At 33.8% G+C, this 25,546-nt stretch overlaps 1 protein-coding gene across 3 annotated transcripts in view; it reads right to left on the bottom strand.

Moving 5' to 3' along the window:
- Positions 1 to 22,508, bottom strand: part of MGAT4C (MGAT4 family member C) — a 754,867-nt gene extending 732,359 nt beyond the window's left edge. For all 3 annotated transcript variants that reach the window (XM_086712708.1, XM_086712707.1, XM_086712709.1), the window contains exon 1: positions 22,192 to 22,508. The gene's annotated coding sequence lies outside the window, so the exon portion shown is untranslated. The remainder of the gene's footprint in view (positions 1 to 22,191) is intronic.
- Positions 22,509 to 25,546: the final 3,038 nt, after the last annotated feature.

Below are 25,546 nucleotides of genomic sequence, written 5' to 3'. Positions count from 1 at the left end.
GACAAAATAAGACATTCAAGAAAAATATCATTTGAGTCATTAAAAATGAGTATGTATGTAACACATGAAGAGAAACTTCAAGTTGTAGGAAGAATCTTAACAGGATATCAGCTCTCAGAAAATTTGAAATTTATTCTTATGCAGTGATGGACCTTCAGCAAGTACAAAATGGTTGGGCCAGGCTCTTTGTAAATATATCTAGGCTGCACTGATGAATGAATGAAAGAATTGGGTAAATCACTGAAAACAAAATAAACTATATATTTGTTTGTTTTAGAGAGAGTGTGTATGAGCAAAAGAGTGGGCAGAGGTGGGGGAGGGAGGGAGGGAGGGAGGGAGGGAGAGAGAGAGAGAGAGAGAGAGAGAGAGAGAGAGAGAGAGAGAGAATCTTAAGCAGGTTCCACATGGGGTTCTATCCTACGGCCCTAGGATCTTGACCGGAGCCAAAATTAAGAGTTGGATGCCCAACTAACTAAGCCACCCAGGCGCTCCTAAAGTAAACTTTTTAAATGCAGCAGGGAGGATGTCATATAGGCTAGTGGTGTCTCCCTGCTTGCAGCAATTGTGAAAAGCAGCTATGTTAGCGAGTGTTTAGAGTTATAGGACGTTTAGTCTAGTGGTGCATAATCAATATTTTAAGAAACGTTACAAAGCATGAAAAAAGTTTTGCATTGCTTCTTTTGATTTTAAAATATAACGAAGACAACCCACACTTGCAATTACATTATCTACTCATTGCTCACTCAGTTCAGCTGTCATTTATAAACATAAAGAGCAGAAACAGTATAGACCATACATAGATAAGAGAGGCAAACAGAATTACTATAAACGCTACTGAGAAAGGTCTCATTATTTTTGATAGTGCACGCAGAGGAAAGCAATAAAAAAAAATGAAAATGGCTTTGAAATTCATAAAACTGACTGAATTATCTGTTGTTTTTTACCAGGAAGTCTCTGACTCAGTCAATGCTGTTTAAAGCTTAACAGATTTTAGTCAGGATGCTAAAAGGCCTAAGAAGACATGTGTAGTAGGATCAAACTGAGCTGCCAAGAGAGGGCAAGGTGTTGGCCCAGATACATGGTACTACAAGAGGAGACAGACCTCTGCCGAGGTATCAGTTATTTAGGGCTGGTAACAGAATTAGTTGTAAGATAGTGTAAGCTCCAGACAATCAAAATCTATCTCCTTCCTCCATCCCATACCTTGTCTGTTCCTTCCTACTCACATAGCCCAACACTTTGTTTATAGTAGACATGAAAAGGTATTTGTTAAATAAGTATTTATTAAAATAATGGGTGGAGTAGTGTATCTTTAAACTCATGTTTTGCCAAAAAGAGTCTATACTTCTTGCAATTTTTCTATATATTCTAAACCCTCTGGTATTTCCCTCCCTATAAAGCCTTTCAAATAAGGTCTTATTTAATCTTTCTTAAACTACAGAGCACTACAATTTGGTAGAAACCACTTTATAGGGGAAAAACACCCAAACCTTCAGCTATAGTTTATAAATTATTTTAGGAGGTAAAGAGAAAAAACATGTTTTAAAAGAGCTGAATAGATCAAGCCCTGAGTGGGAATATAAACTGCTACAATTTTGGAGTAAACAGTAAATTGAAAAAGAATATTTCCTATGTTCACTGTTGTAATTCCAAGTATCCTGCTCAGAAAAACATTTCTGCAAGCTGAGACATGTCAAAATGTTAAAAGGAGCTTTACTAGGGCACCTGGGTGGTTCAGTTGGTTGAGTGTCTAACTGTTGATTTCAGTTCAGGTCATGATCCCAGGGTCATGGGATTGAGTCCTGTGTCGGGCTCATGCTGAGCATGGAGACTGCTTAAAGATTCTCTCACTCGCTGCCCCCTCCCCAACTTGTGCTCTCTCTCTCTAAAATAAGACAAAATAAATAAAATAAAATAAAATAAAATAAAATAAAATAAAATAAAATAAGGAACATTACTAAAGCATTGTTTATAATAGTGAAAACCAGGACATACACTATGCATAAATAGAGCTAGGGATAATGAATATACGGAACATCTATTGATTGAAATACTGTACAGCAATTAGATAAACTAAATATATATGTAGTAATATTGAAGAACTGGGAAATTACTAAGTGAAACAAAACAAAATGTAATATAGTTCATGTTGTATAATACTGTTTAAGTAAAACTAAAAAATAATAATAAAAAAACAAAAAAAGTCCACAAAGCAATAAGATCTAATAAAGTAAACAAGATCTATTGTCACTGCTATATAAGTAATTAAAATGGACTACAAGTCTGCACATCAAACCCATAAAAGTCATCATATCTGGATTTGAGGGAGGGAATCTGACAGTGATTTATGTACATGGGATAGTTCATCTTCTCTTTTAATAGTGTATAATTTAAAGGAAAATAACATTCATATTCTATTGATGCAATACAAATGCAAACAATAAAAAGACAGGAAACAAATATGTCACCTTATTAACTAACTGGATAATTCTGGGAAATTGGAATGTGACTGCTTGCTTTTTATTTTTATGTCTTTGTATCTTTCAAAATTCCCAAAATAAAACAGAAGGGAGAAAAAAAAAAAAAAAAGGATAGCTACTGAAATAACTTGACAACTTCCCTCATCCATTCAAGGATTCAATGAAGAATTTGACTTGTGAAAGACTGGCTTCCATCTTAAGTAAAGAGGATTGCAAAACAGGAATAACTGGAAGTTAGAGAATTAAAAAGGCACCACAAGTAGAAATGCATGCCCTTAGAATTTGTAAGAACATGCAACTTTTTTGGTATAAAAAATGAGACTACACTTAGAAAATACCTAATTAATATTATAGCAAACACTTTTCTTGGTACCACAGATGTCAAGTGGGTAGGGAGGGTAAAGTAAGTCAACACGTTACACATAAATTGAAGAAGAATTATTATTATTATAGAAGATGGGAGCCCATGCTGTTTGTTGAACGGGGAGGGGTTCTCTAACTCAGTTTGACTTATGGAGGAAAGCAGGAAGATCAACACTAAACAAAAGGTGATGCTGGGGCTGAGACTAGGGGAATGAATTAGAAATCAGCTAGGCCATCCTGAGGTACAGCAGAAGGTACAAAACCACTTAAAAAAGAGAACATTCTGTGCGTTTCCTGAGAAGAGGAACTGAGTCTTGATTTTTTATTCCTCAAGAATAAATCTCCAGATTTATAATAGATCTCCAGATCTAGCAGAATAGGAACAAATAATCTTTATTTAATTAATGAATCAAAGAAACAGATGACTGTCTATTACATCTTGTTTTCTATTTCCAAATGAGGATAATACAGTTTATATGTGAGCCAAACATGGAGCTCTTAAGAATCATAAAATTAGATATTTCTTAGTGTGAAAGGAATACTTTATTTCAAATTTAATTTACTATATATAAACTTTTAACTATGTATCTTAACCCACAGAAACATTCAATGCTTTGAACATAGCCACACTTTAAATTTATATTTGCCTTAAATGTTTTTGATAAAAAATCCAAGTTGCTTGGTAACATTTACCTTGAATTTCAAGATATTTTAATATTAGTTATTTTAATACAAATGGAGTAATTTCTAAAATATTATTAAACTATAATATACTATGACATATTAACCATTAATTTTTAATGATGTCATTGTATAAAAGGTCACAACTGCAAAATGATGTGAAAAAATATTCTAAAATAGGTATATTCTTATTTTAAGAATTGAGAAGAAATAAAAAATTATAAGAAAATCAAATTACTTACTCATAATAAAAACATTATAATTTGACTTTTTAATTTGTTAAATATTGAGTGTTTTAGATCATTTTGACAAAATTAATTCTTATTCTAGCAGTTGTAAGTGAAACTCTGTGTTTATGGAATCATGACTATCTTTTATGTATAAACTATTAAGAAATATTAATTAAAATTCTAAAGTAAAGATTTTTCTTCTCAAATTTACACTTAAGAATCGGCAAGGATTGTAGAAGTCTTTAAAGAACTATTTTTAGGGGCACCTGGGTGGCTCAGTCAGTTGAGCAGGTGACTTGATTTCATCATAGGTCATGATCTTGGTCAGGTCCATGGGATTGAGCCCCATGTCGGACTCCCTGCTGACTATCCAGAGCCTGCTTGGGATTCCCTCTCTCCCTCTCTCTCTGGCCCTCCCTTGCTTGAGCCCTTCTAAATAAATACACAAACAAATGAATAAACTTAAAAAAATAAAAATTAAATACTACTTTTAGTTACTATGATGGGAATTAGATAATATAAATATTTTTTTAAAGGAACCTGTTATTCTTACACATTTCAAACAACTGTTTTGGATTTGGAAAATGACTAAAACCTGAACAACATAACTCTCAAAATAAAAAAATAATAATCAGTTACTATACCACACAGAGTGCAGCATTTTATTATTATTGCATTTCACATAAACAGCAGTTCATGTGAATTCTGTGATCTGCTTTTTCCACCAAAATTATCCTGAAGATTATTACCTTTCAATTAATACAGACTTATGTTATCACTTTCTTTTTTTATTGTGTGATTTCACCTTTTCATTTAATTTTTTGTTCAAGTATAATTAACATATGGTATTATACTAGTTTCAGGTGTCCAATAGAATTGTCCAACGATTCTATACATTTGTCAGTGCTTATCAAAATAAGTGTACTCTTAATCCCCTTTATCTATATCCCTCCTCCCCCACCCTTTATTTTTTTTTTGTTTTTATTTCTTTCAAGTTTTTATTTAAATTCTATTAAGTTAGCATATAGTGTAATATTAGTTTCAAGAGTAGAATTTATAACACGCTTACATATAAGTTACATATAAATTTTGGGGAGTTAATGCACATCATTGTTATTTTAGTTAACAAAACTGTATTACATACTTGCAGCTTGCAAAGAGACTAGGTCTCAAATGTTCTAACCACAAAAAAGAAATCACAATTATGTGATGTAATGGAGGTGTTAGTCAGCAATATGTTGATAATCATATTGTGATATGTAAGTGTATCAAAACAACGTGTTGTACTCCTTAATTTTACCACACTGTTATATGTAAATAATATCTCAATTTAAAAAATTAGTAGGGGTGCCTGGGTGGCTCAGTCGGTTAAGCGTCCGACTTCGGCTCAGGTCATGATCTCACAGCTTGTGAGTATGAGCCCTGCGTGGGGCTCTGTGCTGACAGCTCAGAGCTTGGAGCCTTCTTCAGATTCTGTGTCTCCATCTCTCTGCCCCTCCCCAACTCACATGTTGTCTCTCTCTCTCAAAAATAAACATTTTTAAAAATTAAAAAAAAAATCAGTACCCAAGATATGAAATCATTATTCCAGGAGAAGGTTGGTAATATTTCACTTTTCTTGATATTCTCTTCAATTTTTATAAATTCATAAATATTTATAGATAACCAATGTATGCTAGATAGTATAGGAGTTAAAGAGGTATCTATAAAAGATACCCCCCTAACATAAAGAGATTTGAATACAATAAGTTAATTTGATATATTTCTTTTATTCTACCAATAAAAATGTTTACCTTTTAATTATGTACAGGCCCTATACTCAACACACTCCCCAGCCAATTAGACCTTGTAATTTAATAGGAAGACATAATTAATTACAAAACAATGCATAATTATAAATTATAAAAAAATGTGATGAAGAAAGTCTAACAGAGAGATTGGATCTAACATAAATTCATAAATCAAAGGAGATATATCTGATGGAGATAAGAATAAAACGAATAGCATTACTACAAAACAAAACAAAATAACACATAAATAACAGAGGAAAAGTGCAAAAAGATGTAATACTATTTTAAAAGAGGGACATATCAGACTTACTAAGGTGTCATTCAGTAAAGAAATATTTGTATAATTCTGATGAAAACAGTCACATTTGGCAAGAATCTTGAAGTATGCATATAATTTTGGAAAGATGGATAGAAGAACATCTAAGAGAATGAGTCTACCTAGACAAACCAACTTAATTGGAAAAATGTGGGATAAATTTTGAAAACATCAAGCATTTGAAATGTCATTTTATGTAGAGAAGTAATAGAATCTTGGACAGGTCTAAAGCAGATTGCTAAAAACCCAGGACATCATGATATATCTTTTGTAATACAGTTTAGAAGAAGATCAGTCAAAATAAAGAAAGAAAAGAAGCATTGTTGGCATCAGAAGAAAAGAGAATTTTGTTATAGAGAAGAACCTGATATGACTTATTGAAAAGGTATCAATGACTTGCATTTTAACATAGTAGGATCTTTGCAGAAATTTGATAAAAAATAAAATAAAATCACTTCCATAATAGGTGTATCTAACAGGGTCAGCAAAGTGGTAAAAGTTTATTTTATATATATATATATATATATATATATATATATATATATATATATATATGTCAGCAAAGTGGTAAAAGTTTATTTTATATATATATATATATATATATATATATATATATATATGGGAGAGATAGTTATATATCAAACTGGCTAAGAGTCACAGCACTGAATTAAATAATTCTGCATCACTTATAAGCAGTACTTAACCTCTGTGTCCACAATTTCTTCATCTGTAAAATAAACATAATTATAGTATTTAACCCATAGGGTTGTTTGAAAATTAAATAAATACCCTTAACATTCTTGGAAGAGTACCTAGCAAATAGTATAAATTGCTAGTTATTTATAATGTCAGAAGGAATTCCACTTAATCAACAAAAAATATTATGGAAAAGTTCACCAATATTTCTTAATTTCATCATACATATAGTGTATCTATATGTCAGACATTGTTCTAGATGTGAAGATCAAACAGTAACGAGAATAAAAATAATTACTGTCCTCATTGCGCTTATATTGGAGTAAGAGGGACAGTAAAATGCAATATGAAAACAAGTATTATAGCATCAGAGAGTTGTAAATAATATGAAAAATGCAATATAATAATGAAATAATACTAACAACAAAGTCTATGAATGAAACTCTGAGGAAGAAATATTTAAGCAGGGCCCTAAATGAAATGAGAACACAGAGCATCTGGGTGCTCAGTTGGCTGAGTGTGTGACTTCAGCTCAGGTCATGATCTCGGTTTGTAAGTTCAAGCCCTGCACTGGACTTGCTGCTGTCAGCATAGAGCCCACTTTGGATCCTCTGTCCCCCCCGCCACCCCTCTGCCACGTGCACACTCTCTGTCTAAAAAATAAATAAGCATTTAAAATATCAGAAAAAAAAAAGAAATGAGAACACTGTCTATGTAAATATTTTGATATAAATTATTGCAGAGACAAGGAACAGAAAGAGCAAATGTCTGGAATGAGAAAAGCAAAAAAGTGAGATTGGCATAATTAGGTGATGGCAAGAAGGCCAGCATGGTAGGGAAGGAAGAAAGGAAAACAGAAGGTGAAATTAGAGATGTGGCCTGGGCCCACTATATTATGTGATTTTGTAGACCATTTTAAGGACTTGCCATTTTTGATGAAGAAAAATTTGAGGCACGGATCATGATATGATATAATTCTAAAATATGATTTAAGAGAATTTCAATTTGGATAGAGAAGAATAGAATTGGAGTATTTTTCCCTTATTCTTTTCCCATAAAAAGTGTCCAAAAGCTACAAAGAAGGCAAGAAGGCAAGACAAACATTTCCAGTTTTAGTTAAAACCTCAAACTGCAAAATAGTAGAAATGCTTCTGAAATATAGTGAATGTAAAATCTAGTGCCTGAAGCAGAAGGCAAAAAGAAAACTACAAGGCTAGAAATTTCGTAAAGAGCCAGTAAAGTCACTTCTCAAACATGAGTAAAAACATTCAGATGTTAAAACCTATCTCATATTTGTGAAAGCAGGAATGGGGGGGCTGGTGTCAGAGGTAGGTGATATTCTGGAATTGGCTTAATTCTAAGAAGCAAAAGAGGTTTTTCTAGATAAAAAATCATATTGAAAAAACGTATTTTCAAAGAGCAGTCTTCGTGACTGTTTGAAAGGAAAAACTTTTCTTCTATACTTAATGACTGAGAAGTAAAGACTAAATATACTCACGTTCAAAATCTTGGGTTATAAGTAAATTTCCACCTAGCCTGAAATACAGCCCTGGCCACTCACCTACATGATTTTCTTGAAAATTAATGGTTCAGGGTAATTAAACTTTTATAAAAATAAGTAAACAAAAATCAACAAACATATAACCTACAGACCATGAGCTTTAAAAAGGGAAATCAAAGGAAGAGAACAAGAAAAAATGACACACCACCCTATGAAATTACTGGATCAGAGCAGATAATCAAACATTTTCCATGAATTGTAAAAATTAACAGGCAAATATATCAATGGAGTACAAACACAAACAAGAATTTCACCATTGCAAGGAGGAAATAGTAAGATAACTGAAGGAGTTGTCATGTGATACATTAAGGCTTAGAAATGGAGAATAAAATGATAAACCTATCAAAAAGATACACAGGGGGGCGCCTGGGTGGCGCAGTCGGTTAAGCGTCCGACTTCAGCCAGGTCACGATCTCGCGGTCCGTGAGTTCGAGCCCCGCGTCGGGCTCTGGGCTGATGGCTCAGAGCCTGGAGCCTGTTTCCGATTCTGTGTCTCCCTCTCTCTCTGCCCCTCCCCCGTTCATGCTCTGTCTCTCTCTGTCCCAAAAATAAATAAAACGTTGAAAAAAAAAAAAAAGTTACACAGGAAGAAAAATGGGCAAAAATAAATACAAGTTTTGAAAAAGAGAGCTAAAAAAGGATTATGAAGAAAGTGATAGACATGAAAGATAAGGAGGAAATAATCAAAAGGAATATATAGAATAGGAAATGAGCAGAAGAAATGTACAAAAGTTGAAAGCTGAAAAAGGAGTATGGAGAAAATAGTACATGTGAAACACAGGTAAGGAGAACCAATATTTGTATAAATGCATCCGCACTGAACAAAAATGTTGGAGCAAAGCTAATATTTCATAATGCAAAAGGGGGCTTGACTCTGCATATTGAAAAAGGGGCATGATGTTCCAGGGAAAAATTACCCCAAACTGTCCACACTGAAGTATACTCGGGAAAATTTACTTGACATCAAACACAACAAAAGATGTTGTATGCAGAGGCAGGGGGGAAAATAAACAAAGAAAAATGAAAGAAAAAAATTATTTACAATGAGATTAAGAGGAAAAAGGGCTAATCCTCAAATTCTTTTGAAAAATTTTTATTATGAAAATAAAATGGACAAATAAAAATGCTCAACAGAAGCTATGATCCAAGAACTTTAAATTGAGACAAATAATCTTTCAAGAATAAAAGTAGTAAAATATTTTGAATATACAAAAAATATTTTATGAACTGATCCCAATGTAGGTGCTAAATAGTGAACCCCAGCTGCCCAAAAGACTATTATAAAAACTCCAGGATGGGAGTGTAGTGAGGTTCTTTGGAAACATTTTATACATTTATCTGTACACGTAAGAGTAAAACAAATGTGAGGTTTGGGGGGGTAAGGAATAGATGGTATGTGTTATATGCTTTAATGTAGAAATGCCATTAGTGCCAAAGTTAGAGGAAAGGGTAATGAATGCAAGAGGTATACTGATTCCTCACCTGTCTGATAATAGCTAACGTCAACAAGATAGAGCTTATAAACATTTCTCAAATTAGTACATTTAAATTAATTAAACTAAAATTTTAAAAGAGAAAGATTTCCATAATGGCTTTCATAAGGATCCTAATTCTTTGTTGTATATAAGAGGTAACCTTGAAGCAAAAGGAGACATAAAGATTTTCAAAAATGTTCAGAGACATAGGCAATTCAAACACAAAAAAGTAGAATTCACTGTATCAATAACAAACAAGGGTGAATTCAGGCCAAAGTGCATTCAGAGTTACAAATCAGGGCTCTTTATAATATTAAATGGTACAAATAATGCAGTAGCTATAAATATCAACATATCAAATAAGAATTTCAGCATGCATTCACTATAGGAAAAATCTATAGGAAACAGGAGAAAAAGAAACACATTAGTAGAGGAAATTTAATTTCACCTCACTGGACTCTTAACAATTCAAGGAGACACACAACACTTAAAGGTATGAAATATATACAGTTATAATAAATGGTAGATCTGAGTCTCAAACTCATCATCACTGGCTTCAGACACTAATCTCCTGACCAGCATCCTGTATTGTGGTTCTAGAGTGCCTCTTGGCTCAGGTAGATAAATATATATTTATATATTTGAAGAGGAGATAGAAAATTTTTTCTTCTGGTTAACACAAGAAACAAGTGAAGATGAAGGCTATTAAAGGTTTAAAGGAAAGAAAAAAAAACAACTACTGAAATAATTTTCTGAAAGAGCAATAGACTGCAGTACTGAGCAGGTTAGTGATTAACAATAGTGCTAAGAGCCTATTTCAGGTCAATTTAGAATGATACTGGATGTTTCCCAGAATCCAAGAGCAGAAACTGATGGCATTCAGGACCCAGAAAAGCTACTCAGGCTATTACTATGTCTGCCTCCCAGCTCTGTAACTGTGGAGTGTCTCACCAGCCCCCTTCCCTGACCTTCATTCTACCCTATTGTATTGTTCTCTGAAAACTGCCTTGCTCTGTCCCATTTACACATAGCCCAGTAATGGCTGCCAAATTCCTGCTCTACTTGACTACCCAGTTTCAGCACCAAATTAAGACTGATTAGAGTTTCTATAACCCTATTCTAAATTCCAGGGAAAGAGAATCTAATTTCTGTAGTTTAGGCCATGAGTTCATAGTTATCCCACACTAATCTGGGTGGAATACAGTGCAGGTTTGGGCAATTAAAAAAAAAAAAAAAATTGGCTGAAATTGAGGAACTCCAGAAGTCTACTGTAAATATCAGTCCCATTTTGCACTCAGTAACTTAAGATGTTTACTCAAGTTCAATTTAAAAATTATACGCAAAGTTTTCTTGATATGTCTATGCCCTCAATGATGCCATCACAATCTGGTTAAATGTTGCCTATGTAGCAAAAGCTAAGAGAAAATATTTTTTTTTTTACCCAAAACAGTTCATCACATTTTCACATTTTTAATCCATGGAATGTAAGAATCATAATCAAGAGAATCCAACAGTGTTTTGTGGGTGGTGGACATGTGTCAAAATGCGATAGTTCATGAGAGTATGTGTGGTTTTCCTTAGGCTGATGTATTACAACATTTCTAGATTGCTTCTGAGAATTGGCGACTGACTTAAATTGAAACAGAGTGGGAATAGTGGATGTTCTGCCAAATCTCAAGTAAAATGTTAACTTTGTGGTTTTATAATTTTAGCCAATGTCTATTTTTTTCTAAAATATAAAGCACAATAAAATTATTATTGTATTTCAAAAAGAAAGATTCTAAAGCCATATAAAGAAACTCTTTAATTATGTTACTAATCGTCTATATTTCTAAAATAACAGAATGTGGTACTTAATTTTTTTAGAAAAGAAGTTCACATTATAATACACAGTAAATTTTAATATCATTATAGAATTAAAATACTTCACTGTAATAAATGAGAAGATACAAGATATTTATTTTCTTTACAGGAAAACAAAGGGCACTTTAGTATGGCACCCTTTCTCAAAATAATTTCAATTGAGCCAAGTAAAAATTGGGCCACATTTGCAACAAAAAAGGGGTAGATTGGCTTTATAGCACCTGTTAAGAATAATGACAGAAAACAGCATTTAATTAGATCCAAAGTCTCTGTATTCCTGGTACAACAGTGTGCCTTATAAAATGGGAAAACATTTGAATTCTCTTTAAAAATATAGGCAATGTTTTTTCCTTTGTATTTTCTTCAATAATTGTTTAAGTATTTTTAGAGTGATTGTGTGTGTGTGCGTGTGTGTGTTTGTTTTTTTTTTTTTTTTTAATAAACTGTAGTTTCTATTGGATATTGAACTTGAAACCACAAGGTCCAGATCAAAGGAAAGAAGTCATGACTAGAATTGTCGACCTAGATGGAGCTGAAGATCTAGCAGTGGATGAGACTTCCCAGGTTGAGTAAAACTAAGGGAAAAAAAACAGCAAATAAAACTCAGAGGAATGTATACTGAAGAGATGCACAGAAGAAAAGTATTTTGGAAAGATATGCATTTCTCACACCTAAACTAAGAGAAAGAAAGTGTTGCAGTAAATTCTATGTTTGATTTTCTGATACACTGTGTGTGGCAGAAAAAAAATCCATTGGAAAGTCAAATTTTGCTTCATATCCAAGTTACCTATTTCAAAATAAGAATATGAATAAAGTCAGGGTTCCATGTCAGTAAATCGCAAATAAATGAAGCAGAAAGATCATCATCAAGTATAAACCTCATAAAAAGGTTTACAAGCTGTCTGGGATATCAGTCAATTTAGAAAATGATAGGAACTATAGAGATAAAAAGGCTAACTCATAGGTGGCCCCAGTCATCCATATGATTTGAAAATTAATGCCTACACTGTTTTCATTAAGTTAGCTAACTCTAAATAGCAAAGTTTAAACAGTTCTCATGTAGTAATTCATGGAAGCAGGTGAGATTAAGTATAGAAAATGTATAGAAATAGAAAAAAAAGAAGCATTTTAAGTGGAAAATATGTTACAAAAAAAAGTACAAAATAAAGCTAATTATCTGCAGATTTTATATTTCCATGGTAGTTGATTCAATCAGAAAACATCAAAACTTTTCAATAACTTTTCTTTCTATTTTAAACAAGAATCAAAAAATCAACTAGTTTATGTATTTGTCATTTTTATTTCTAATTAGAGATATATTTTATATGTAAGATTATTTATATTTAAGCTTATTTATGTTTATATTTAGCATATTTGTATTGTATTATGTATAAGTCACCTTAAGTTTATCAGGTTAGAATACATCATTATGCATCACCTTAATATACTTTCATACAAATTTTGTTTTTGATTAATTAGCTTTGCTTCCTTCTTAGGTTTTTAAAAAAGCAGTCTTGCAAACCTCAATATAGAGTAAATTAATTTGAACATTAGTTTCCAAGTATATATTCATTCTGTGAATAGAGAGAATCCAGGAAAAATAAACAAAATCTTCACTCTTTAAGACTGAACAACTATAAAAATTAAACTCAGAAACAATCTGTATGTATAATAATTAGTTAATGGATAAATAAAATTTGGTAGGTCCAAAGAATGAGACACTATGTGGCAATGAAAGGGTCCTACAACATGGGTAAACCTTGGAAACAGTGTACTAAGTGAAAGAAGATAGACATAGAAGACTATGTATTGCTTGATTCCATTTATATGAAATATCCAGAGAAAGCAAATATAGAGAGACAGAAAGTAGATTAGTGGTTGACTTGAGTCAGAATGAGAAATGAGAGTGACTTTAAATAGACACACTATTTCTCTTTGTGGTGATGGAAAAGCTCTAAAATTCAATTGTGGGGATAGTTACACAAACAGTAAATATGCTAAAAGTCATTGAACTATATACACTTAAAACTGACAAATGTTGTGACATATAAATTATACCTCAATGAAGCTGGTTAAAAGGGGGGTTAATGATATAACCATGTATGCATTCCAGAGATCAAAATAAAAAGGAAAATACCCTTCTCTGAAAAAACTAACCTCATAGGAAAACACAAAGCTCAGTTTTTAGTTGGTGTTAATTTCTAAAAGTACCAAATATGATGCACAGTAGTAGTTTTAAAATAATATGAAAGATTTTTATTTAAAGTTCAGAGCTGGCTGAGTATTCCCACCTACCAGTGAAAATAAAGGATGGTTACAAACACTAGCAAGATACGACATGCAAAATATTTATCTAATGATAATAATTTAGTATGCATATAATTATATAGTCTGTGTATCTTCTATAAGCAGCTCCTAAATAACTACTAAACTTTGCCGTCCTTTAAACATTATTACAATTATAAACCATTTTGAAGGACTATTTCAAATCAACAGTTGAATATAATGCAATATTCAAAACTTTCTATGACTTTAATATACATATACATTCAAGTCATTTAAATTCCATCCAATCAAAAGACCATTATACTTTCCCTCTGTTATTCTCATTTTATTGGAGCAAAAATTATCAAGTGCATTTATAACTTAGAAATGGTTTCAGTGACCCACAGCAAAAAGACTAAGGCTGCAATAATTGTTTTGACATTAATAATGTTTTGAGGCACAAGTGTTTCGTTTTTGTTTTATAATTGTTGTTTCTCCAGGGGAAAAAAAAAAAAACTGATCATTTTCTTGTTTGAATTCTGACTTGTCTTTTACATTACAGAGCTTGAAAAAAACCTTAAGGTAACATTTCAGAAGCCTCCTCACAATAACTTCACTCTGTTTCTCTTATCCAAAGACAGAAGTACTAGATAAAAGTAAAAAGAATGACAAAGCACATTTTTCATAGTTATCTATGATTCTTTGTACTGCATCTATGTGGTGAAAAACAAAAATGCATAGATAAACACGCCTTAGAAATGATTGTTTAATAAGCAATAAAAATGGTGTATTGCTGGATTTTGCATCATGAATGCATAAGGTGAAATTCTAGTATATAGCGTATGTACACATACGTATCTATGTTTACATCTATGCCGGCTGCCAATCTGTGGCCAGATCTGCCTGTCCATGTTAGAGCATGGGTCTGAGTCCCACTGTCTTCCCTTGCCTCTTCATCAATTTCCCTGTGGTCTGTATCTACTTGCCTATGCTTGCTTATCTGACTGCCTATTCATCCACATCTCTCTGTAGTATGTTTCTGGCTGGCTGTCAGTTTTCCTGTCCCGTAGATTGGTCTGACTATCCCTACCCTATTGTCTGTTCCTATCTGTCAATATTTCTCCACAGTTACTTGTCAGCCTGTCCTGTTTGCATAATGTGTCTATGATTCCATGTGTACATAGGTGCAGATTAAAATTTTCCTTTAGTCTAGATTTAGTCTATAATCGACCCTATGATCTATGTGGGTGTTGACCAAAGGTTTGGGCATAGCTAGAAGGGGTTTCCAAATAAAAATAAGACTTAAACTAATGCCAAATAAATTGTTCTCAGAGTCAAAGAAGAATATATAATAACTTAAACCCCTCAGAGAATTATTTTTATGGGAATATCCCAGTTCCCAGCATTATCCTCAAGATCAAACCTATTCCTACCCCTGTTGACAACCTAAAACTGTTCTTCTTCCTTTGCAGTGCAAACCTTCATCCCTTCATGTAAATTCTGCCCATTCTGATAAAGATTTTCCCCCTTCCTAAAATATTCCCATTTTTTTTTACCCCACAAGAATAATCCAAGGGAGTAAAAAAAAAATCCTAGTAGAACATTTTCTAAAGCTTAAGTTTTGTGAAAAATAGCGTTGAGTAAAAGGAGGGTGGGAGAGAACTGCAAAATAACCTAGGGTGGTATTTAATGCTCTAATTCCTATGTATTTCGAGGTCCACTTGCTGGTGAGATGAGAAGATGAATCTCAATATTGTGTCTGTGAACTAAAGATCTGTTTTTTAACTCACCCATGGTAATCCTTGGAAAAACACAAACACACATGACACTCAGAGACATGCACACAAATGCCTTCACACAGACATTCGCATGGCCACTTCATAAAGTACTTTATGTACTTCATAAAGACAAAAATAATTTTAGAGAGAGTAAATACAAATACACATTAAAGAAAAACAATTCCTGAGCAACAGAATGCTCATAGTTATCCACCTATCCCAAAGAATATAACCAAAGAGAGTACTTTGGTTTTGCTCTACAATGTCCAGGGACCTAATAAAGCCTAAAATAATAGGACCCATTGTAATAATCTTCTAAATAAGTCTAGTGCTTTATTTGAGGTTCTACGTATACATATGCATACATTTTAGTCACTGGACAATATAACTAAAAGCTGAAACTATTAACACTGCTTATGTACTTTGTCGATTTTGGCAGGTGATAGACAACCTTCCACTTTATGATGATTACATTTCTTATATTCGATGTGGACATCTGACAATATCACAAGGATTTCTTCTGCTAATGAAGTAACAGAAGAATAATTTATGAAGTAGGTCAACTGTACTCACATTGCATAGTAGTACTGGCCTATTTTTTTCTTTTCAAAGGTGTTCTACCAAATTCAGATATGGCTAGAAAATATGATTCAGTTCTACAGAAGTACTGAAGGCATATCAGATGTATTGATGAAATTAAAAAGGACAATCCAGGAATTCACACAACACACAACATATGCTTCTTAGATTTAAAGCAGAATTGCCACCTGGCAAAGTTTTCATTTGAACAGGTCCTGCTTTGAGCACATTCAAACCTACTACCTGTTGATTCCATTAAAATAACTAGAAGTAATACAGTATTTACACCCAGTAGTCAGTTTGTTTATTCATTACTTTCCATATTATATGAATTATTAAAGTATTAACTTACTTATATGCAAAATTAATATGAAATTCCTGTGAGTTTTAAAATTATACCATTTTGCTCTTTAGGCCTTCCATGATGAGCCTAACCTCTTTATCCATACTCATTTGCTATATGATATTTTGAAGACAAAAAAAGTCCTAGAAAGACAATTCATGCTCTCTATAAAAAATACAAACAGAAATTACATAATTAACTAGAAAACTATCATACTTACTACATTCACATAAAAATGTGGGATTGAAATAAGCACCACATCATTTCCCTCTCTTTCACCTCAATTGTGTTTGGTATGTATTTTTCCACATTTTCACAGCTGTTCTTACAGTAAACATAAAATGCTTCCATGATCTGAGAGCCATTAGAGTATAGTAGTTAAATGCCAGACTCTGAGCCTAAGATTCTCTATCCAAACCTTGGGTAGCCACTAAGCTACTTATGCTAAATAACCACAGGCAATTGCTTCATGTCTCCCTGTCTCGATTTCCGTATCAGGAAAATGATTATAGCAACAGCTACCAGGCTGTTGGTAGGATTAACATGAGAAAATATATGTTGTGTTTAGAATAGTCTTTGGCCCACAGAATGTACTCAGCAAATACAAAACGCTGTTATTAATATTTTCATATGCCATTTAACTTATGGCTTTAAAGGGTCAATTAAGAGTGGAAATATTATGCTCTATAGATATCCACATCAAATTGAGGTATATGAAGGGATTTGGGAAGACTAAAAGGATAAAGTTATATTTTTAGGCTAAAAATCAGTGGTACCATCTGCAAAGTAGACTATCCTATGCAAAAACATGGAAGCTTAGGACTATCTTTTGCCCAAACCTTGAAAGATCTTTCTATTCTAGGACGAGGTTTGGCAAACTATGCTCATGGCCAAATATGGCCCCTGAAAGGATTTGTTTTCTTGTTTTTGTTTGTTGTTTTTGTTTTTTTTTGTTTGTTTGTTTGTTTTACATCTTTAAAGGGGTGAATAAGGAAAGAGAAGGAGGAGGAGGAATATGTGGAAAAGAGCTTAGTGGTTCCAAAAAATCTAAAATGTTTACTGTATTTGTTTTCTAGGGCTGTTGGAATAAAGTACCACAGACTGGGTGGCTTAAACAACAGAAATTTTTTTCCCTCACAATTCTGGAGGCTAGAAGTTGAGATCAAAGTGTCAGGAGAGCTGGTTTCTTCTGAGTCCTCTGTCTCAGCTAATAAACAGCTACCTTTTCCTGGTGTCTTTACATGGTCTTCCCTCTATACACGTCTGTGTCTACATTTCCTCTTCTGATAAAGACACCAGTCATACTAGGTTAGGGTTTACCTTGATGACCTCACTGTAACTTAAGCACTTCTTTAAAAACCCTGTCTCCAAATACACTCACATTATGAGGTACCAAGAATTAGAACTTTAGCATATGAATTTTAGGGAGAGACAATTCAGCCTACAATTTTTGTTGGTTGGCCTAGCCCATGTTCTAGAAGCCTGAGGAAGTTACATCTGTCATGTGAATCAGTGTCTTCTTTGTGTCTCCTTTGCTATACATTTGTCAATACAAATGGAGACACAAGGGGAGAATCACTAAGCTCAAAGATATCTGCTTTCCCATTAAGAGTCTGCTGAGGGAAAAACACCTCAAGGAATTGGTAGTTAAGCTGTTTAAGGTTAAGTCAAAGGAGCAGGGCTGACTTAATGAAAATAGTTACTTACTGGAAGTCATAGGCAAAAGAAAAATGTAGCTGAACACATACCTGGGTCCCCCCAAAGAGATCTGATAATCACATTGAATAACAGGAAACCCAATATCAGGGATGGGCCTGAAGATGGTGATGTTATGATTGCAACAAAACTCATTACCATTTTTTAGTACTTATATCAACAAGCCCCTGGAACACTACTTTATGATATTTTGTCATTCAGTCCACACAACCACATGAATATTATCATTACCCTTCACACACATTTACAAATTAGACAACTGAGTTGGAATTAGAACATAGGTTCTAGTCACCTTGAGTACTAAATGAAAATATCCAAAGTTTGGAATTAAACAACAGAACAAGAAATTCAAGGGTCTTGTGGAAAATGAAGTCAGATGCCTAAACCTTCACCTTATTGGTGAGTAGGTTGATTCACTGATTTTAAGACAGGATTGACACTGACAACAGATATTGATTCAAAACAACAAAAACAATAAAAAGTATAGCTTTTCAGCAGGTACTTGCTTTTATGTCCACATCTTGATCCAGTCATAATGTGCTAGATAATTTCCAGTAACACACTTCCAAAATAATTACTTGGTGGTTCCCCTTTATAAAAAGGGGCATTTGTAAATCTATTTCCAAATTCCAAAACAAAGCTATATGAGAGAGTTGTATGATGCTTAATTTACCTCCCCATAGGGCTCAGAATATTAAAGTAGGTATATGCTTAACTCAATATGAAATGCATCTGAGAAATTCAGACTCAGAATTTTTCAGCAGTCTTGTGACCTAAAGAAAGCAGCTTCTAGCTTGGATTTGCATACTATTTTTGTAAAGATTCAAACTCACACTTAAGGTCAACATCTGGCTGGATTGAACATTCACATTTAACAGTTCCACTCTCATTAAAAACTGGTTAGCTTTTTTCAAAGCAAAAGCTGTCTTTTGTTTTAAGAAAAGTATTCATATATTTTCTTTGTTCCTTGCAGGGGTGGATTTGTATGCTTAAACTACTCTGCGCCGTTAGGATTTGAGGCCATCTCACTAGACAAGCCACTGTAGCAAAATAAAACACAAACTAAAGGAGCAAAGGGCACAGCATAATGAGCAAGAGGATTTACTGGCTTCTCTTCTATTTCCATATCTTTTGGGAGAAGAGAAAAGTGGGAAAATGAGATACAGTTCTATCTGCTTTCCCTGGAAAGGTATGGTGGAAAATTTAGCTGTTTGATAGCCATAGAGAATATGCCAACCTATCTCTCAAGCTAATCTTAATATCTAATTTTATCTGTGTATGACTAATGCAGATTACTTTAGTGCTGAGCAATAACTACATGCTCAATACATTATTTCCATTACTAAAACTGTTAAACAATGGATCTATGATAATACACATGTACACACACACACACATTCATATTGAAGAAAGATGAGTCAAGGTAGTTTCAATTGGTACATTCTATATGTAAAACTCCGATGAAATGCATTCAGAAATAAGTACTGTTCATTGAATGTATGTTGTGCACACACTATGTGTTTGTTAATTAAATTGTGTGATCTTTACTACCCACAAGAATCTAAAGAGTAGATTCCATTATCTCTATCATACAGCTAATGGGAGAGAGGTATGTAGAAGACTAATTAACTTACACAGACTTGTTTCACACACTTAAATCTAGTTTTTCTTATCCTCAATCCAATGTTCTGCCTATAATGACATTTTGACATATGGAACACAGTAAAGGGGGTATTTAAATACAACTGGATGATAAGTCCGGGTTCCTCAGTAAAGTTGAATGCAAATCATTGACTGAATATAGGATATTTCATGTCTTCCATGCACATAAGCAGCCACTAAAGAGCCAGCTTTAATTGCCTTCCTCTGTGAGCACCAATTAGAAGTCCTGAAATATTAATAAACTGGCTGATTTAGGAAAAAAATACCATTACATACTTCTTTCCTATATACTGCTTTGAAACACCAAACAGATCATGGGCACTCAATAAATATTAAATATTTAACAGCAACTAATAAAATGAAATTATAGTAATATATTTTGCAACAAACTCACCATTAGATGAAGTAAAACAAGTTTTAGCACTAGACCTGGAAGCTGAGCAGATTTAGAGAGCTGGGTAAAAATGAACCCTATAGGGAGGCAAGAGACACTAGCATGATATGATAGAAAGGTTAATAAGAGGTCAGAGCAATAAAAATTTTTATTGCAATTTGACAACTAAAACTACCCCTCCTGATTTGCATATTTGTTCTATTCATCTAACATCAAAAATACCGATGAAAGGATGCATTATTAAGCTGCTGCCATATCTTCCCTATGCTTAAATAAATAAATAAATAAATAAATAAATAAATAAATAAATAAAGTGGAATCACTTTAGCTTTGGCATTCATAAGTCAACGAATTGTAAATGTCTGAGACACTCAGGAGTGTATGCAGTTTCAGGGAGCGTGCTCCTGTAGATTTGTATTAGAGCTGCAAGTTACTGGGGAAGAAACCAGGCTGGAAACAAGCTCACTTTTTTTTTTTTTTCCTTAAGTGAGTGGAGGGAAAATGTTTCATAAAGAAAGCTTGCCAAATGGAGGAATCCATAGGGAAACCTTAATTTAAACCCCCATTCCTCAATTCTTGTAAGATTCATGAAAAAAGAAGCACTTAAAAGTACACTTTGAGGACTCTCTTCTCCTTCCTCTTTTCCATTTTTTGCCTTTTACAGTCCCTCTGAGGATAAGAGAGAATAAACTCCAAGTTACTGTCTGGGTGACTCAATCCTTCTTCTCCGTCTCCTTTATTCTTCTAATAGTCTCTCAAATGCTCCAAAGAAATGAGAACACATTGAACAAGTGCTCTCGTGAAGCTGAGCCACCATTTCTTCTCCCGAGCCTGTGATTAACCCACTGATGGGTCCACAAACTCTGTGTTCCAGTCCAAATACAGTAGCAGGTATACCACACTCCAGGTTAAATACACACGCTCTTCTGCCCATTCTAATAGTCATTTTTACCATGGAAGACTATGTGCACCATGGTAGGTTTCACTGAGCCTACTCACACAACAGCACGACACTTGAAGACATCAAAAGCCCTGATATCATATTTTTAATTTTCATAAACTTACTGTGATTACTACGTGTGTGCTTTCTATCCTACACTCCCACTCACATTCTGACACAGAACCCCCTCTTACACATATACCTTTAACTTTTAGGAAACAGGCATGGAAGTCACCCCTCTTCCTGTTCTAATGTGTCATAGATATAATAAGCTAAATTTCAGTGCAGGATAAGCTTTGTCCATTTTTTTGGTTCAGCTAATACTCAGAAGTTTTCCAGCTTTTAAGATTTTACTCTGCTAAACAGTTTTGTGTACTTCATAGATGTATAGAGGTTTTTTTCACTTCATCAGACAAAGTTGAATAATAAATTTTTATGATTTGCATATTTTCCTAAAATGTAGCATTAATTTGAGGAAGAGTCTTTCAAACTTAAAAATAAAGATCTTTAAAGCCAGCAAAGTTCACTAATATAACATTCTCATGAAGACTCCCAATAGAATCTCTTTAAATTAAATACTTTTATCATTCATATATTTAAATACCATAAATATCAATGGCACCAGAATTAATAACAGCATTTGAGACAAAGTTTGTATTTGAGAATACATGGAGGAAACATCACGATTATGTAAAAATATTTTTAAACTGTATAAGGTTAGCTGAGTTTCCAAAGTATGTATTTCCCTTCATTATACGCTGCAGCTACGGAAAATCCTCAAGAGAATTAATATGAACTTATGATAATGCAGCCTGCAGCACGGTTTTGTTTTGGTTTCGCCTGTTTTTGCTGACAATGCAATTCAAACTAGCCTCTACTAATCTTTACTGAAGGAGTCAGATTATTCACCTATAAACATGCAGCAATAAAGTGTCATTCTTTAGTCAATACCGACTACTTAACATCTTTCTCTTTTTTCCCCCGGTTTGGATCTCTAGCTCATTAGATCGTTACCTGATAAATAGGAGAGGGTAATGAATTGAGAAAATAACTACGTACCTTCAGAGAAAACCTGCCCGATAACAATAATCCATTAGAAAACTGGCAATATCCTCTGATCTATTGCCCGCAAAGCTATGACTTGATGGAGAGTTTCATTCCCTGGGCTCAGTTCTCCAGAAGAAAATCAGCACAATTTAAATATTTCTTGGAATGTGACAGCTCTCCAGATCCCTGGTTGCATTCTGTTCCCCAGGGACGGCAATCTGGTGTTCCTGTGTGCATAGAGCAGTGAAGATGAATTGAAAATGCTTGAGATAAATTAGGAATGGCTAAGTTAAAATTGTCTCTGCTCCAGACTCTCTCATCTGCAGTCTGTAAGCCTGTTTTTCTGTGAAAAAGCTAGATGGCAGGCTGCCTCAGTAAGTTCTTCTTAAGCGACACAGAGCATTTTCAATGAAGAAAAATTCTCCCATTATCTAAGCTAATGTGACTGCTGCTAAATCTAGTTTCTAAAGTGTCTACTGGCATGAAATTCATTTTCACTATTGCTTTCTTTCAAACTACAGTCTAGAATCCATACTATCATGCTACATACATTTCTATCTGAAAGAAACATTTAAACTTTTCAACTAACATATTAAATCATATCCCTTTTGCAGTTTTAAAGATCATTTGTGTACAGAACATGCCTTCTTTAGGTCCTAAAGCCATTTTGCGTTATTGTATAATATGTAGAAGGTTTTGTTTTAAAATGTCATATGTTAATATGAGTAATTGTATTTTTTATTAACAATCACTTCTTTTAATTCAGTTCCACAAAGAAGTGCATCATTTTCAACATTAGTTATAATTCAGAACTTATATACAAATAGAAAAGGGGATGTGGAATCCTAATAAGTGACCACAGAAGTAAATATTGACTCTTTGAATATCATCGTAAAGAAAATAAGATGTTCCAAATTAAACTATGCTTCATAAATTATTCTCCTTCTAAATTAAAGCAAGCCATTTTTGAATTCTGTTTATTTCAGTTGAATGATTTGTTGTGATATATTTTTTCTGCTGAATTAGACAATTCTTTTAGAATTTTAATAATATTCTGGATTTGAGACTCAGTACACTTTACTTGGTGTGTTGGAAATACACAAAACACAGACGGGTTATCAAAATTTTCAGCTCGATTTCTCTACTTGCATTTTCTATATGAAACACTTTTTACTTTATCAGAAAGGACAGTTAAGACTATCATCACCCATGAGCTCATGTACATGTTTTTAAATGCTGCTAAAAACAAAACAATATTATCTTTCTATAACTCTCTTCATGGCATTCTGTAATGCTCTATGTCTGGTTACTTCTTCTGTAAATAAAGGGTTCCTTCCAAGACAAAAATGAGGTGTATACATTGTGAGGGAAGCAAAGACGATATAGTGACCTGAGAGCCAAAAGATAAAGCAAATTGAATTTTTCCTTTTTTCTCCACCCACCCTGTAGCTGTGGCTGATCACTTTACTCAGGAAGGTGGAGGGAAGAAGAAATAGGAGATGTGAAAGGAAACACCCTAGCAAATGCCCCAGCCTTTCTCCCTCTTCAGAAGTGGCAACTCTATAGCTATCACTGGGGAAAAAACACAAGAAAGTCCAAAAGAATTAGCTTCAGTATCCCAGTCGGGAATTACAGTTATCCAGTAGATTTTCAAAGACCACAAAAGAAAAGGAAAGGAAGAAAGAAAGGGAAGGAGGAAAGCTACTTATCATTCTCAATTGCTGTTTTTATAATGACCATGGTGTTTAGGGCTCAAAATAGATAAAGCAAATGAAAAATGATAGAAGTTAATATATCTAATAGCCGACCATTGAGTGCTACCCAACTGCATTGTACACATGTGTATTGAGCATCTCAGTTAAAATAACAATTACAGTAGTGAACAAGGCACATACTTTTAAGACTTTCAGATGTATATCTCCACTTATAAATTATCAATTTTACTAACACTATATCACAGCAATAAATTCAGGAACTCATGCAATTATATGTGAGTGATACCTGAACTATTCCTGGGGTATTAGGTCTTCTTTCTTATAGGAAGTAACATTTAGGAAAAGACTAAGTAAATCCTGATTAAAAGGATAAGGATTATTTCCAGGCACTGGGAACAAAACCCCAGGGGAAATATGTATATTACATGTATATATGGATAACTGAGGGTAATTCAGTATTGCTCAAGTGTAGAGTGAGGTATGAAGGGCATATAAAGAGATGTGTCTAGAGAGATAATGAGTCATTTATGCTATATAAAGAGGTTTGGACTTTATTTTTGAATGGAGAGTCATCGAGGGCTGTTAAATAGAGGTGAAAAATAATCATATTTGCATTTTAGGAAGACCACTCTTCATGTCATGCTAGTCAGGTAAAAAGCATCGCCACATACCTAGTTTGCCAAGACAAAAACTTAACAGTCATACTATTTACACCTTCTTCCTTCACTTCTAATATCCAGATTATTATCAATTGATTCTACCTTCTTTAAAACCTTTTGTTATTTCTAGCTTTCATGGCATTATTTCTAGCTTTCACCATCTCTTACCTGCATAAAGACAAGAACCTTTTATTTCACTACTGTTTCAAGTACTTTCCTACTTCAACGTCTTTTACCTAGCTGTCAATTCTTTCTAGAGTATACATGCTATATTATTCTCCTGCTTACAACAATTTATTTACTCATCATCACCTGAAGAATAACGCCCAAGTCTTTAAGATGATCTGCAAGTGTTGGCTCGAAACTGTGGGAGCATCTGGGTTGCAGTCTGAAACTGATCCCCATATGCAAAGGACAGGGAGAGACAGAAGAAGCAGGGCACTCCAATGGGTAGATGGCAGGTTTAATAAGCAAGAGAACTTATGTAGGAGGCTTGTCTTGAGTGGCTGCAATGAGGAGCTCTCCATACCTGCCCTAAGCTTAAAGGTTTCCATAGAGGCTTTAACTGGACTCTGTTACAGTTACTCTCCCAAGGCTGCATCCCACAGCAGTACATTCACTCCAAGGACAGAAGAGGGTGCGAAGAGCCTCGGACTGCTCAGGTCTACTCAGGGTCAGAGGTCACATCCTCTTGATGACCTCCTCTAACAACAAGATTTGACTGTGTTGCTTTCTCAATTGACACCTACCCTGACAAGATTGCAACCTTACGGGGAAAAACAATGATGAACCACATCGTTGGATTTTACCTCTAAGACCTCTACACATGCTGCCGCTTGTACCTAGAGTGTTTCACTAGAACTGTGGAGCTAGAGATTTCCTTTATATGGAATTCCTACATATGGAATGTTTTGGTTAAATATTACTTTGTCTTTGAAACCATCCTGATTTCCCTCAAATAGAGTTAATTTTATGCTCTGAGTTAATGCTTGT

The sequence above is a fragment of the Puma concolor genome, chromosome B4 (genome assembly GCF_028749965.1).
Source record: "Puma concolor isolate L17-30 chromosome B4, mPumCon1.1.hap2, whole genome shotgun sequence".
Classification (NCBI taxonomy): Eukaryota; Metazoa; Chordata; class Mammalia; order Carnivora; family Felidae; genus Puma; species Puma concolor.
This window is presented reverse-complemented; position numbering and strand designations above follow the sequence as displayed.